The sequence below is a fragment of the Brachionichthys hirsutus genome, unplaced genomic scaffold (genome assembly GCF_040956055.1).
Source record: "Brachionichthys hirsutus isolate HB-005 unplaced genomic scaffold, CSIRO-AGI_Bhir_v1 contig_321, whole genome shotgun sequence".
Taxonomy (NCBI): domain Eukaryota; kingdom Metazoa; phylum Chordata; class Actinopteri; order Lophiiformes; family Brachionichthyidae; genus Brachionichthys; species Brachionichthys hirsutus.
The window spans coordinates 43,827-55,487 of record NW_027180468.1 but is presented as its reverse complement, the minus strand read 5'-3'; positions in this window follow the sequence as shown (position 1 = coordinate 55,487).

The window sequence follows — 11,661 nt, the reverse complement described above, 5'->3', positions numbered from 1 at the left end:
TGAGAAGGTGAAATGTCTTCAATCAAACTTGATTAAGTCCAGCTGAGTCTTCTTTTTTGCTCTTCATCACTTACCATGAGCAGGTGAGTGAGAGCCCACACAGACTCCCTGGGGAAATTCTATTCACAAACACTGAGCTGATGTAACCTCATTTTGTTTGTTTGTTTATCTCTCTCTCTCTCTCTCTCTCAAGCTTTTAGAGCCCTTTGCAGTGATGTTGAGTGGTTCTGGGTGACGGTAGATTACTAATTACGTATGAATACCAAGGAAGAGAGAGAGAGAAGATGCTGACATGGAAATTCATCTTTACAATAAACTACTGGGTATTATTACATCAGCAGAGGTTTTCAATTTGCCTGTCATTTCCTGAAATGCCCTCGTAGTGTGTAGCTACTGTAAACTCTCTTATATGTGTCCAAACTAATGATATTAATGTGCCATATTTCAGTCGGAGGTTTTCTGGGGTGTTGGCAGTGGGAGATTTCAGTGTTTTTACCACTGTCACTATAAAGTGTCCCCTTTTGATGGAGCACCTCTGTCTACACAAATACAATAAATCTGCCATTGGGAAAATTAAAAGGAACTGCAGTCATGACATTCCTTTCAGGACAGTAATGTCCAGGTGTTAGCCAGGGAAGAGAGATGGGGGGTCTGATTGCCTTGGTGGTTTCTGCACCTTTTTTGCTTCCTTGTTTTCTCCTCCAACAAGAGTTTAAGAATCTAAACTCTCTACCAGTCTCTCAGACCTGAAGAAGCCTCTTGGATGAGAGGTGAAATGTCTTCAATCAAACTTGATTAAGTCCAGTTGACGCTCCTTTTTTGCTATTAGTGACGCATTCTTTTTGTGAGACTCCACTACAAAAACTCATCATGCCTTCCCTCTCTTTCTTCTTACATTTAGTACAGATGTGGGAGACTGTTACCCTCACAGGAGACATTTAATAGTGCTGAATAAATATGCAGCGCAAATTTAAATCACCCACCTGCATTAAAAGCATGCTTCAAGTATGTGCACTCTGTCAGCCAAAGACCAGACCCCAGTCATGACTCCAGGCTCAAACAAAGCTCCAACATCTGGAATCCAGTCTGAATATCATGCACAGGCACACAGCAGGATAACAACAGCAAACACACATTGATATGTAGTACACACACACACACAAAAGGCCAAAACATTGGATGATCAAAAGACAAATGTAGCCAAAAAGTAATGGAACAGAAGCAGGCTGGATCTGCAAAAGAGCATCAGAAGTTGTTTATTGTCAATGAGGGTTCACAGACTAGAAATGTTTCTTGGTGAAGTCATACATCATGTGACAGTAATGACAATAATAGATGCTAGCTACAGCGCTATGCTGCAGCGTTCGCCCTAGAATAGACTAAGTTACAAGAAAACATATACAAGTACAGAACACATCACAAAAACAGCAGCATCAGGAGTGGATCCACAGACGTGTGTTAGCAGCAGTAAAACTAACGGAATCACACAGTGCAAACAGAACAGTGCAAGTTACTGGTCGTAAAATGTTCATGAGTCTGAGATGGAGTTATTGATTGTTCTTGGGTCAGATTCAGAATTATTAAGTGTTCACGAGTCTTACAGCCAAGCCTTTCATGAGTCATCCTTCTCCCTGAACGCTATATTTTCACATGGAATGCTTTGAAGTTAGGTGGGAAAATGTTACTTGTCAACTGGAGGCAACTGGAAGTCAGTTGCAAAACTCTTTAGTTTTTTTGTGGATCTGAATTATTCAGGATTCTCTGTGGCTCTCAGGTGGAGACAAAGTGTGAAGTGTCCCCCCCCCCCCCACAAAATAAAAGTACAAACAAGCAAAATCACTTCAGCGTGTGGCAACAACACAGCATGCAGGACTCTTCAGAGTCAATCTTCGAGGAGCTCCACCATCTGGATTACGGGGATGGAGACTCTCCCAACAGCTCTGCTTTACATTAAATGTGATGCGACTGCACCATATCCCTTTGAAATCTGTCCCATCTGGATGGGATGATGGTGAAGAGTAACCCTATGCACTTTGTCGAGAGGGGCCGCCATAAGAAATGGCAGCATGGTTTCCGGTGGAGGCTACCCTGTCAGCACAGCTCCGGTCGTCTTGCCTCGCAGTTTGCAGCATGAATGCAGCAGAGCACTATATATCCAGAGTTCACCAAAGCTTTTACTCCTGCTGCTGCACACCAGTTGAAACGACAGAAATGAAAGACAACCTTAATGTGGGATTCATTATAGCATATCAAAGCCCCCACTAAATCAGCCTTTAGGACACTTTGCTGCAAAAATGATTGGGTTCAGATTTAAATATAGGGAATAGTTTCACAATGAGATTATTAATTTTCACCACAAATCATTAGAAATTCATCCCATCTCATCTGGACTTTGCTGACATGTCAACCATAAACGGTGTTGGTATATAGTGTGCAATAAATGAGGAGGCAGGATGGTGTGAACGCATTGCGGAAAAACGTCCGTAACGTTTGTCGCGTTTGTCGAATGTGATCTACAATCCTAATAATTGGGGGGAAGGAGGAAGCAAACTTCCTGGTACATAAGAGATAGAAAGAAGCTCGGGGAACTACGCAGCTTTGTCAAGACTCTGTTTTCTTCCTTTCCTTTTTTACCAGCAAAGAACCAAATTGACGAAATTCTGGAAATGGACCTGTTTGGTAAGAAGAGAATAGCTGTGCTGTATAAACTGATGCAACAAATACAACCTATAAATTGGGAACAAAAATAAGAAAACCGCTTGGCAAAGGGATTTGAGTGTTGTTTTATCTGAAATAAAATTGAAATTCTGGGTGTAGATTCAGCCTACCCTAGATGCAGTCATCTGAAGGTCATATGCTTTGGTCCTGTCCTGGTTTGGATCATTATTGGGGAGATATTTTTCAGGCATTGTCTTGCATCAACATTTATCACCAGATTTTAGAATAGGTATTTTTGGTATAATGCCTCCAAATTATCAAGTCAATCGGTTTCATGGAAACGCAACAGAATTTGCTACTTTTTTATTTTATTTTTATTTCCTGAGAGCCAGGGTTGTAGGGTGGGGGGTTCCTTATTGTATTATGTTTAAAACACTGTAATGCCTGTTGTTATTGTGAAATGCATAAATAGAGTAAAAAAAATAAGCAAATAAATACAAAGATATGAAAACTGCATTTGAGCACAACTTTATCATGTCGTAAAATAATGTCCGTACTTAACTCAAATGAATTTCACACAGATATACCTGAAAGCCATACATGTACTTCAGATATCAAGAAAACTGTTTCAGGAATTATTTTGAAGTATGAATATGGAAAATGTCTCTCGCTCTCAAAAAATAGTAATGACAGGTTAGATTTTGCTTGGGGTTAAAAAATGTCCCTCTCCCTCTGTTTCATTGAGCCACACACACACACACACACACATTCCGTTTCCGAAGAATGACACAATTATGGGGCGCTGAGTCCATTTTAGCTTAATAACTGACTAGAGTTCAAGGCACTGTTTTCTGCATTAGTAATTATAATATCATTATAGTGATTATAATCTCACACATAAAGGGTGAAGGAGTGTATTTGAAATATCCTCACGTGTGGTCCATTAAGAATTGATGTCACATAATTAATTATAGCTACTTGTCTGTTTTTTCCCCAACATTATAATTCCTGTTGAGCATCTTCTCCTATGTTGAGACGGATCTAACTAAGGACACATTTTACATAAACACAATGAGTTTATATCTGTATTCAAGTGCCCACTGCGCCTGAAAGTATTGTCTGTGTACCTTCATGTGACTCTGTGTGAAAGATATTGTGTTAAAAATGTGCAGTTTGCTCCCACTAAGCAGAAGGTGTTTATTGCCATTGCCAATGAGGGTTCACAGACCAGGAATGTTTCTCGGTGAAGTTGTGCTACATGTAACAGTAATGACTAAGATACAAAAAACATATAAGTACAGACACATCACAATACAGCAGCAGCAGGAGTTGATACACAGATGTATACTAGCAGCAGTATACTAGCAGCAGTATACTAGCAGCAGTATTCACGCAGTGCAAAGAGAACAGTGCAAGCAGGATGAAGGGTTTGCTTATTTTGGGTGAAGTGGTTTCCACAATATCACCATTCAGCATCAATTATTGGAGACTTTACACAGAAATTTAGGATCTGTTTCCTGTTTGTTGCTTTTGGCAGTGGAGGATATAGAATGTTGATGATGTTTTGAGGCAGATTCCAGATGCCTTTTAAACTAAATATCAGGACTAATTTATTATCTACTCTGTGTTGACTTTTTTGTACCATGGCCAAATAACTCAAATTGGAACAGTGATCACTTGTGTTCCTCTTGTCCAATACAAATTTCAATTCAATTCAATTCAATTTTATTTATATAGTGCCAGATCACAACAGAAGGTTATCTCAAGGCACTTTTCAGGTGTAGCAGGGAAAGACAGAACCCAACTCGACCTAAAAGAGCAAGCACTTTGGCAACGGAGGCAAGGACAAACTTCCCTTCAACAGGTAGAAACCTTGGACAGAACCTAAGACTCGTGGTGGACGACCATCTGTCTGGACCGGCTGGGTTAGGAAGGAAGGGAGAGAGAGAGAGAGCGAGAGAGAGAGTGACAGGTAGAAGGAGAGTCAAAACAAGGAGATGGATAGGGAAGTGATTGAGAGACAGAGCGCAGGAGCAGACAAAAACAAAATGTATAAAACTGTAAATGCTAATGCAAGCGATATGGACATCAGTGTTGAAGGCCACAGGTCCAGGTTCTGCAGCACCACGGACAGAAGGACCTGCAGACAGAGACAGAAAGAGGGACAAACAGAGCGAGAGAGAGCACAAGACTACTAATTTTGCAATGCTTCTGCAGGTGTCAGCATGGTTGCGTGCAGGCTAAATTTGAAACGTGGCATGTTAGGTTGTGGCCGAAGTCATTTTCGTGACTGACTCACTTTAAATGTGCAAAATTTATTTCAAATCAAATCCTACTTGGAAGGACTTGAATCATTTATGGTTATTTAAATGCCTTCCATAGAGATTATATGATTATAATGAAATGTGATTACACTCATCTATGTCATCCAAAAGAATGATGTATTTATTTTTGCCAGAAGGTTCAGCCAATTGTTATCCCTTCTGATAAGATATGTGTTCTTTAAGAGCAGCTGTTTTGAATATGTGCTGAGAAGGCCGCTATCACAGTAAAGGGGGGGGTGATCAGGCAGAGGAAGAATACAAACGATCAATATACCCACACCAGAAAATATAGTGATGGAATACTGGAATACATTGGAGGTCTGATCTACTATAAATACGTTCTTGACACGTATTCCGAATCAGAATCAGTATATTTGCCGTTGTCAGGGAAAGGATTCACAAACTAGGTTCAATCATGTGCAACATGTATACTTTTTACTGGGTATGCAGTAAAAATAGACAAAGTTAAAATAGCATGTGAATACAAGAAACTCTCAGAAACAGCAGCATCAAGATGGATCCACAGATGCACATCATTAGCAGCAAAGACTAACGCAGTCACAGTGCAAATAGAAATAGTGTCCGGATGGACCGTAGCCTCCTGCCTGAGGGGAGAGGGTCAAACAGTCCTTGTCCAGGGTGAGAAGGGTGGGCTCTGATCCGACCTGCACACCTCCGGGTCCTGGAGAGATGGCAGCTTGCAGCCAATCACCTACTCCGTAGCACGTACAATGGAGGCGCTGTAGTCTGTGTCTGTCCCTGGTGGTGGCGCCAGCGTACCACACGGTGATGGAGGAGGAGAGGACGGACGCCACGATGGAGGTGTAGAACTGCACCAACATCTGGGTTGGCAGCTTGAGTTTCCTCAGCTGCTGCAGGAAGAACATCTTTTGCTGAGCCTTCTTGATGAGGAAGCTGATGGTCAGCCCCCACTTGAGGTCCTGGGTCACGGTGATGCCCAGGAAGCGGAGAGGGTCTACGATGGAGATGGGGGTGGGGGAGACTGGGAGAGCAAGGGGGGACGGTGGGGCTGTGGCTTTCCTGAAGTCCACGATCATCTCCACTGTCTTAAAGCTGATCCACTTTTGCTTCATGATTTAAAAAGAGGAATAACCAATGAATGAAGAATGTCTAATTGTTGTGTACTGTTCCGACTCAAACAAGCTTGGAGCAGAAATTAGGGTGATGCATTTTGCAGCAAGCCAGAACCAAGCAATACTACATATATATAAAGATAAAGAGATAAAACACATTCTATAACATGCAAGTACAGCCCACCTTTCTTCAGGGTCGAAACTAGATGGAGGTCTTCTCTCCTTATCAGTGACGTGCGGTGAGGTTCGTGTCTGGTGAGGCACAGTCAGATTTACAAATAAATGAACCTACAGCTTGTTCATCATTTGATTGTCAACATTTAACGTGTTTTGTTTAAAAATTCGTACCAGAATTTTTTACATATTGTCACAAACCTGGCTCATCAGTTTATGACAAAAAGGGGAGACCACACATAATCTGCGTATTTACAAGAGATTTAATAAAATTATTCAACTCTGCGTATCAGTGTGCGTGCTGCGTTGAATGTGTGTGGATGCGTGTGTTGATCAGTTAAAGTTTAACAGATGTTTAACTGTTAAACACATGTTCTGAGACATGTCTGTGTGTGGGTGAGGGGGCGTGTCGCCGTCCAGCTGGGGCTGCGGAGAGAGAGAGAGAGAGAGAGAGAGAGCTCAATCAATCAATCAATCAATCAAATCTTTATTTGCAGACACAATGGTCCAATTAAAAAGCACACATAACATTTACAACATTTACAACGTTTACATAGTAAACACAGTAATCCTATAATAACATCAGGTACCAATGACATCAAATACCTGAGTTAAACTTCACAGCACTTAGGCTTGGCTGAGTCAGTGTTCTGATGATGTCATTCCCTGAGTCATGCAGCCGACATATAAACCTGAGAGAGAACAGAACGGAACGGCAGGGGTATGCCGGCGATGGGGGAAAAGCTGGGCTTCATTTGACAGCTTATGTTCTCCAGAACGTTACAGAACACTCGTTCACATCCAATGGACTCTGTCAGGCGCAGTCCGCCGCGGTTCTGCTCGAATCGGTCCCGCAATTTGACCATGAATACGCGCGGTCGCTGCTCGTGTTTGGAGGCTTCTCGGTAAATTCTTCATGTCGCAATATCCCATCCGAGTCCAGACATCTTCAGAAGTTGAGAAAAGAAGGCAAGAAAAGCAGAAAAGACGGGTTCTTGCTTGACGTCCAGACATCCAGACAGCCGGCGCTTCCGTGTTTACAAGCCCATCTCGAACGAGCGGATCAGCTGATGAGTGCGCTGAATCACTCACGGGTCTCCTATGGGCTGGAGGCCGTATTACACATGGCCTCATTCTGCAGTATTTTAATGCCGCTGAGCACAAGAATACGTGATGCACTAATTGTATTATTTAAAATAAAAAAATCATAAAATATACAATATAATATCACTGATGTTATATTATATATTATATGATTTTTATATTATTTTTAATAATACAAATACATGATTTTTATATGATTTTATATGATGACAGGTGAGGCTGTGCCTCACCTGCCTCCACTGACTGCACGTCACTGCTCCTTATGCTAAGTGTCACAGCTTGAGGGGGGGCTGTGGTTTTCCATGCATTAACTTCTCCTGCCTTCCAGATCATCCTCCTGCAATCAACTAATTCCGGTCACCTGTGCTCCCAGGCTCACCTGCAGCTAATCAGGCTGGACACGACACATACTCAGCTCAGACAACACCCCCTTTCCAGATTGTTGTGATTCACGCTGTCATTTCCAGCATTGTATCCTGATCCTGATCCTGACTCCGGTGTACCTGCCCTGCCTGTTTTTGATATCGCCTGTTTGTCTGCCCCTTCAGATCTGTCTGCCTGCCTGTCTTGGTTACCCGGTTTTTAACCCTTGCCTGATTTCTTGAACTCTCCCTTTGCCTGCCGCTCTTCTGATTTGTCTGCTGGTTTGACTGACTACCCGTTTTTTTTGACAATAAAGATCAGTTTCTGGATTGCCCCTCTTCTGTCGTGCATTTGGGTTCTTACCTGCCTTGGTCCGTGACACTAAGACTGTGTTTTTCCTCAGGGATGATGCATCCACTCAGTAAAGGCAGAGGAGAAGGTCTTCCCATTATCGGAACACAGAACTGTGAAAATGTCATATTTAAATTTAAGGTACTTTATTAATCCCCAGTAGGGAAATTCTTTTTACACTCAATATATTAAATACACATACACAAATACACACACACACACACACACACCAGTTCACACACCAGCAACTGTGGCTTACCGGAAGTTGGTTGTCCAGTGACAGAAAGGACAAAACTTCAGATAAAGTGTATATCTGATGAGTTTAATACTCAAATACAGCCAGAATGTCTCCCTGGTTGTTTCCAAGAGGCACGAGACAGTTGGGATGTGATGAACTGAGGCAGCAGATTGCCGCCCCCTGCTGAAGACGCAGGAGGCATCAGTCTGGCAAAACAGGTTAAATCTTCAGTCTAGTTTTTATTTTCTTTTACACATACATATTATACAGCATATGTGTCAAACTCAAGGCCCGGGCGCCAATGTGGCCCGCCACGTCATTTTTTGTGGCCCGCAAGAGCTTTATGCAGACATTTGTTTTTGTAAAATGCTGAAAAGTAAAAGTGAATCAGAGTTGATGTGTATTTGTAACTGATTTTTAATCTGTAAATGGGGTTTTAATGTTAAAATTAAATATTCGTTGCTGACTCCATTCTGGATCCGACCCAGATGATATTCAGTGGTGAGATAGAGCCCCCCCCACCCTACATGACTGTGTTAAATTCCCTAAATATCGGTCAATAATCAATGGAGATATTGAAGAAAATATTACAGACAGACGCCGGCGATTACATAACCTCGGCGGATATTTTTACAGCAGTAAGGTATCGATATATTTTTAGAACTATGCAATTGCATATGTAATATTTATAATTTAATTAAGTATGTAGTCGTAAATACAGTTATTTAGCAGCATGTTAAGGAGTAGTTACATTTATTTACATTACATTACATTTACACAATGTTACATTTACAAGTGGCCCTTTGAGGGCAACCATCATGCTGATGTGGCCCTCGGAGAAAATGAGTTTGACACCCCTTATATACAGGATGCACTTTCAGATTTGTAAATGGTACTGGTACATACAGAGGAACGTGCTCTCTATACTCAAAGAATCTTTCATATATTTCTATATTTTTATTTATCTATTTATTGTTGATATTTATTTTCTGATGGTTTCCATCATAGAATGTTTAGAGACTGATGAATTTAGATGAATCAAAAATACAATGTGACGTTTCAGAGGGAAATATATATATATAAATACATATTTAATACACTTTCCACTTCACTCTTGCTAATCTTTATCACTTCACTTCCTAATCCACAACAGGTGCCTCTACTACCTTTTGTTCTCTCTCATTTTCCTCATCCATTAATTCCTCTAAATACTTCCTCCATCTTCCTAGCACACTACTGTCCTCTGTCAACACTTTCCCATCTCTATCCTTCATCACTCTAACATGCTGAACATCCTTCCTGTCTCTACTCTTCATCACTCTAACATGCTGAACATCCTTCCCATCTCTCTCTCTCTGTCTGGCCAGCCTGTACAGATCCTTCTCTCCTTCTTTACTATCTAACCTGCATACAGGTCATCATATGACCTCTGTTTGACCTTTACCACCTCTAGCTTTTCCTTGCGTCTCATCTCCCTGTACTCCTGTTTACTCTCTTCTGTCCTCTCAATGTCCCACTTCTTCTTAGCGAAACTCTTTTCCTGTATACATTTCTGCACTCCCTGGTTCCACCACCAGGTCTCCTTATCTACTTTCCTTCCAAAAGACACATCCAGACTACTCCTACCTGTCTCCTTGATCACCTTAGCTGTTGTATTCGTCTTCTGGAAGCCTCTCTTGCCCACCCAAAGCCTGTCTCACCTCTTCCCTGAAAGCCACACAACACTCTTCATTCTTCAGCCTCCACCACTTTGTCCTCTGCTCCTCCTTCGTCCTCTTCCTCTTCTTCACCACTAGTCATCTTACACACCACCAGCCTATGTTGGCTGGCTACACTCTCTCCTACCACGACCTTACAGTCACCAACCTCCTTTAAACTGCTCCATCTACACAAGATGTCGTCCACCTGTGTGCTCCTCCCTCCACTCTTGTAGGTCACCCTGTGTTCTAGTCTCTTCTGGAAATAAGTGTTAACTACTGTCATTTTCATCCTTTTGGTAAAGTCCACCAACATCTGTCCTTCTAGGTTTCCGTCCTGAATACCAAACTATATTTCCTTCACCAACATGCCCATTGAGGTCTGCTCCAATCACGACTCTCTCACTGCTAGAGAAGCTCTGAACCACTTAATCTATGTCACTCCAGAACTTCTCCTTCCCCTCTAACTCACCTCCTACCTGTGGAGCGTAAGAACTTCTCCTTCTCCTCTAACTCACCTCCTACCTGTGGAGCGTAAGAACTTCTCCTTCTCCTCTAACTCACCTCCTACCTGTGGAGCGTAAGAACTTCTCCTTCTTAAAGTTCAAAAAAAAAAAGAACTTCTCCTTCTCCTCTAACTCACCTCCTACCTGAGGAGAGTAAGAACTTCTCCTTCTCCTCTAACTCACCTCCTACCTGTGGAGCGTAAGAACTTCTCCTTCTCCTCTAACTCACCTCCTACCTGTGGAGCGTAAGAACTTCTCCTTCTCCAACAACATCTAATGCTGTACCAAACATAGATATCAGAAATCTCAAATGTGGCGAGAATCCTTCTACAAAAGTCTTCTCGACTACAGACGGCAGCTCCAGCCGGAAACTATCGTGCTGCTTATGCATTAAAAACCCGTGCGTAACGAATACTCAAACAGTGCGTCTCAATCCCCATGATGGAATGAAACGATTAAATGAACTTCTGAGAATCACATGGATCGTGCGTGCGAATTTCTCTTCGGGCTCTATATTGAACTGACTCACTGGAACATCGAGAGAAAGAATTAGTTGGAAGAAAGGCGCTTCCTTTTCCTGCGTATCGCACAGATAACTGGAATAAAGAGGGGAGGGGGCAGAACACTTCACACGGCGTTTCAGTGATGGTCTGCCAACTCGAGAGGTCTTTTCCTTCCACCAGACCCGACAGCGCGTCTTGTTGTCTCCACAGATGCGATGGAGTAACTCCGCGTGTGTCTGTGAGACGGGATCAAAAGTGAGCCTCACTTTCAGGACGACGGATCTGCGCCCGAGACTTGGAGCTGATTGCCCACTCGCTTCCCTTCAGTCGCCCCCTGCCCAGAGGTGGACCACGGACGCGCAGCGTTTACTGATATGACTCCGGGAGCGCTGATGTTTCCAACATAATAGCAGATTTAGTTTGGACTTATTTCCGCCAGAACGGAAGAAGTAATTACGCGCAGTTCTTTCCATTTTCATCTTTGGAACGTAAAATCATTACTGGAGAAGTTTATCCAGACTTGAAGGTAATCACAATTCATTCCCATCATTCTTGCCTTGCTTGGATTTTATATTATTCTAACTAACGCAAATGTGCTTTGCGCTAATTGATCATTTGAAACGGAAATCTCGATCTGGGATTCGCATAA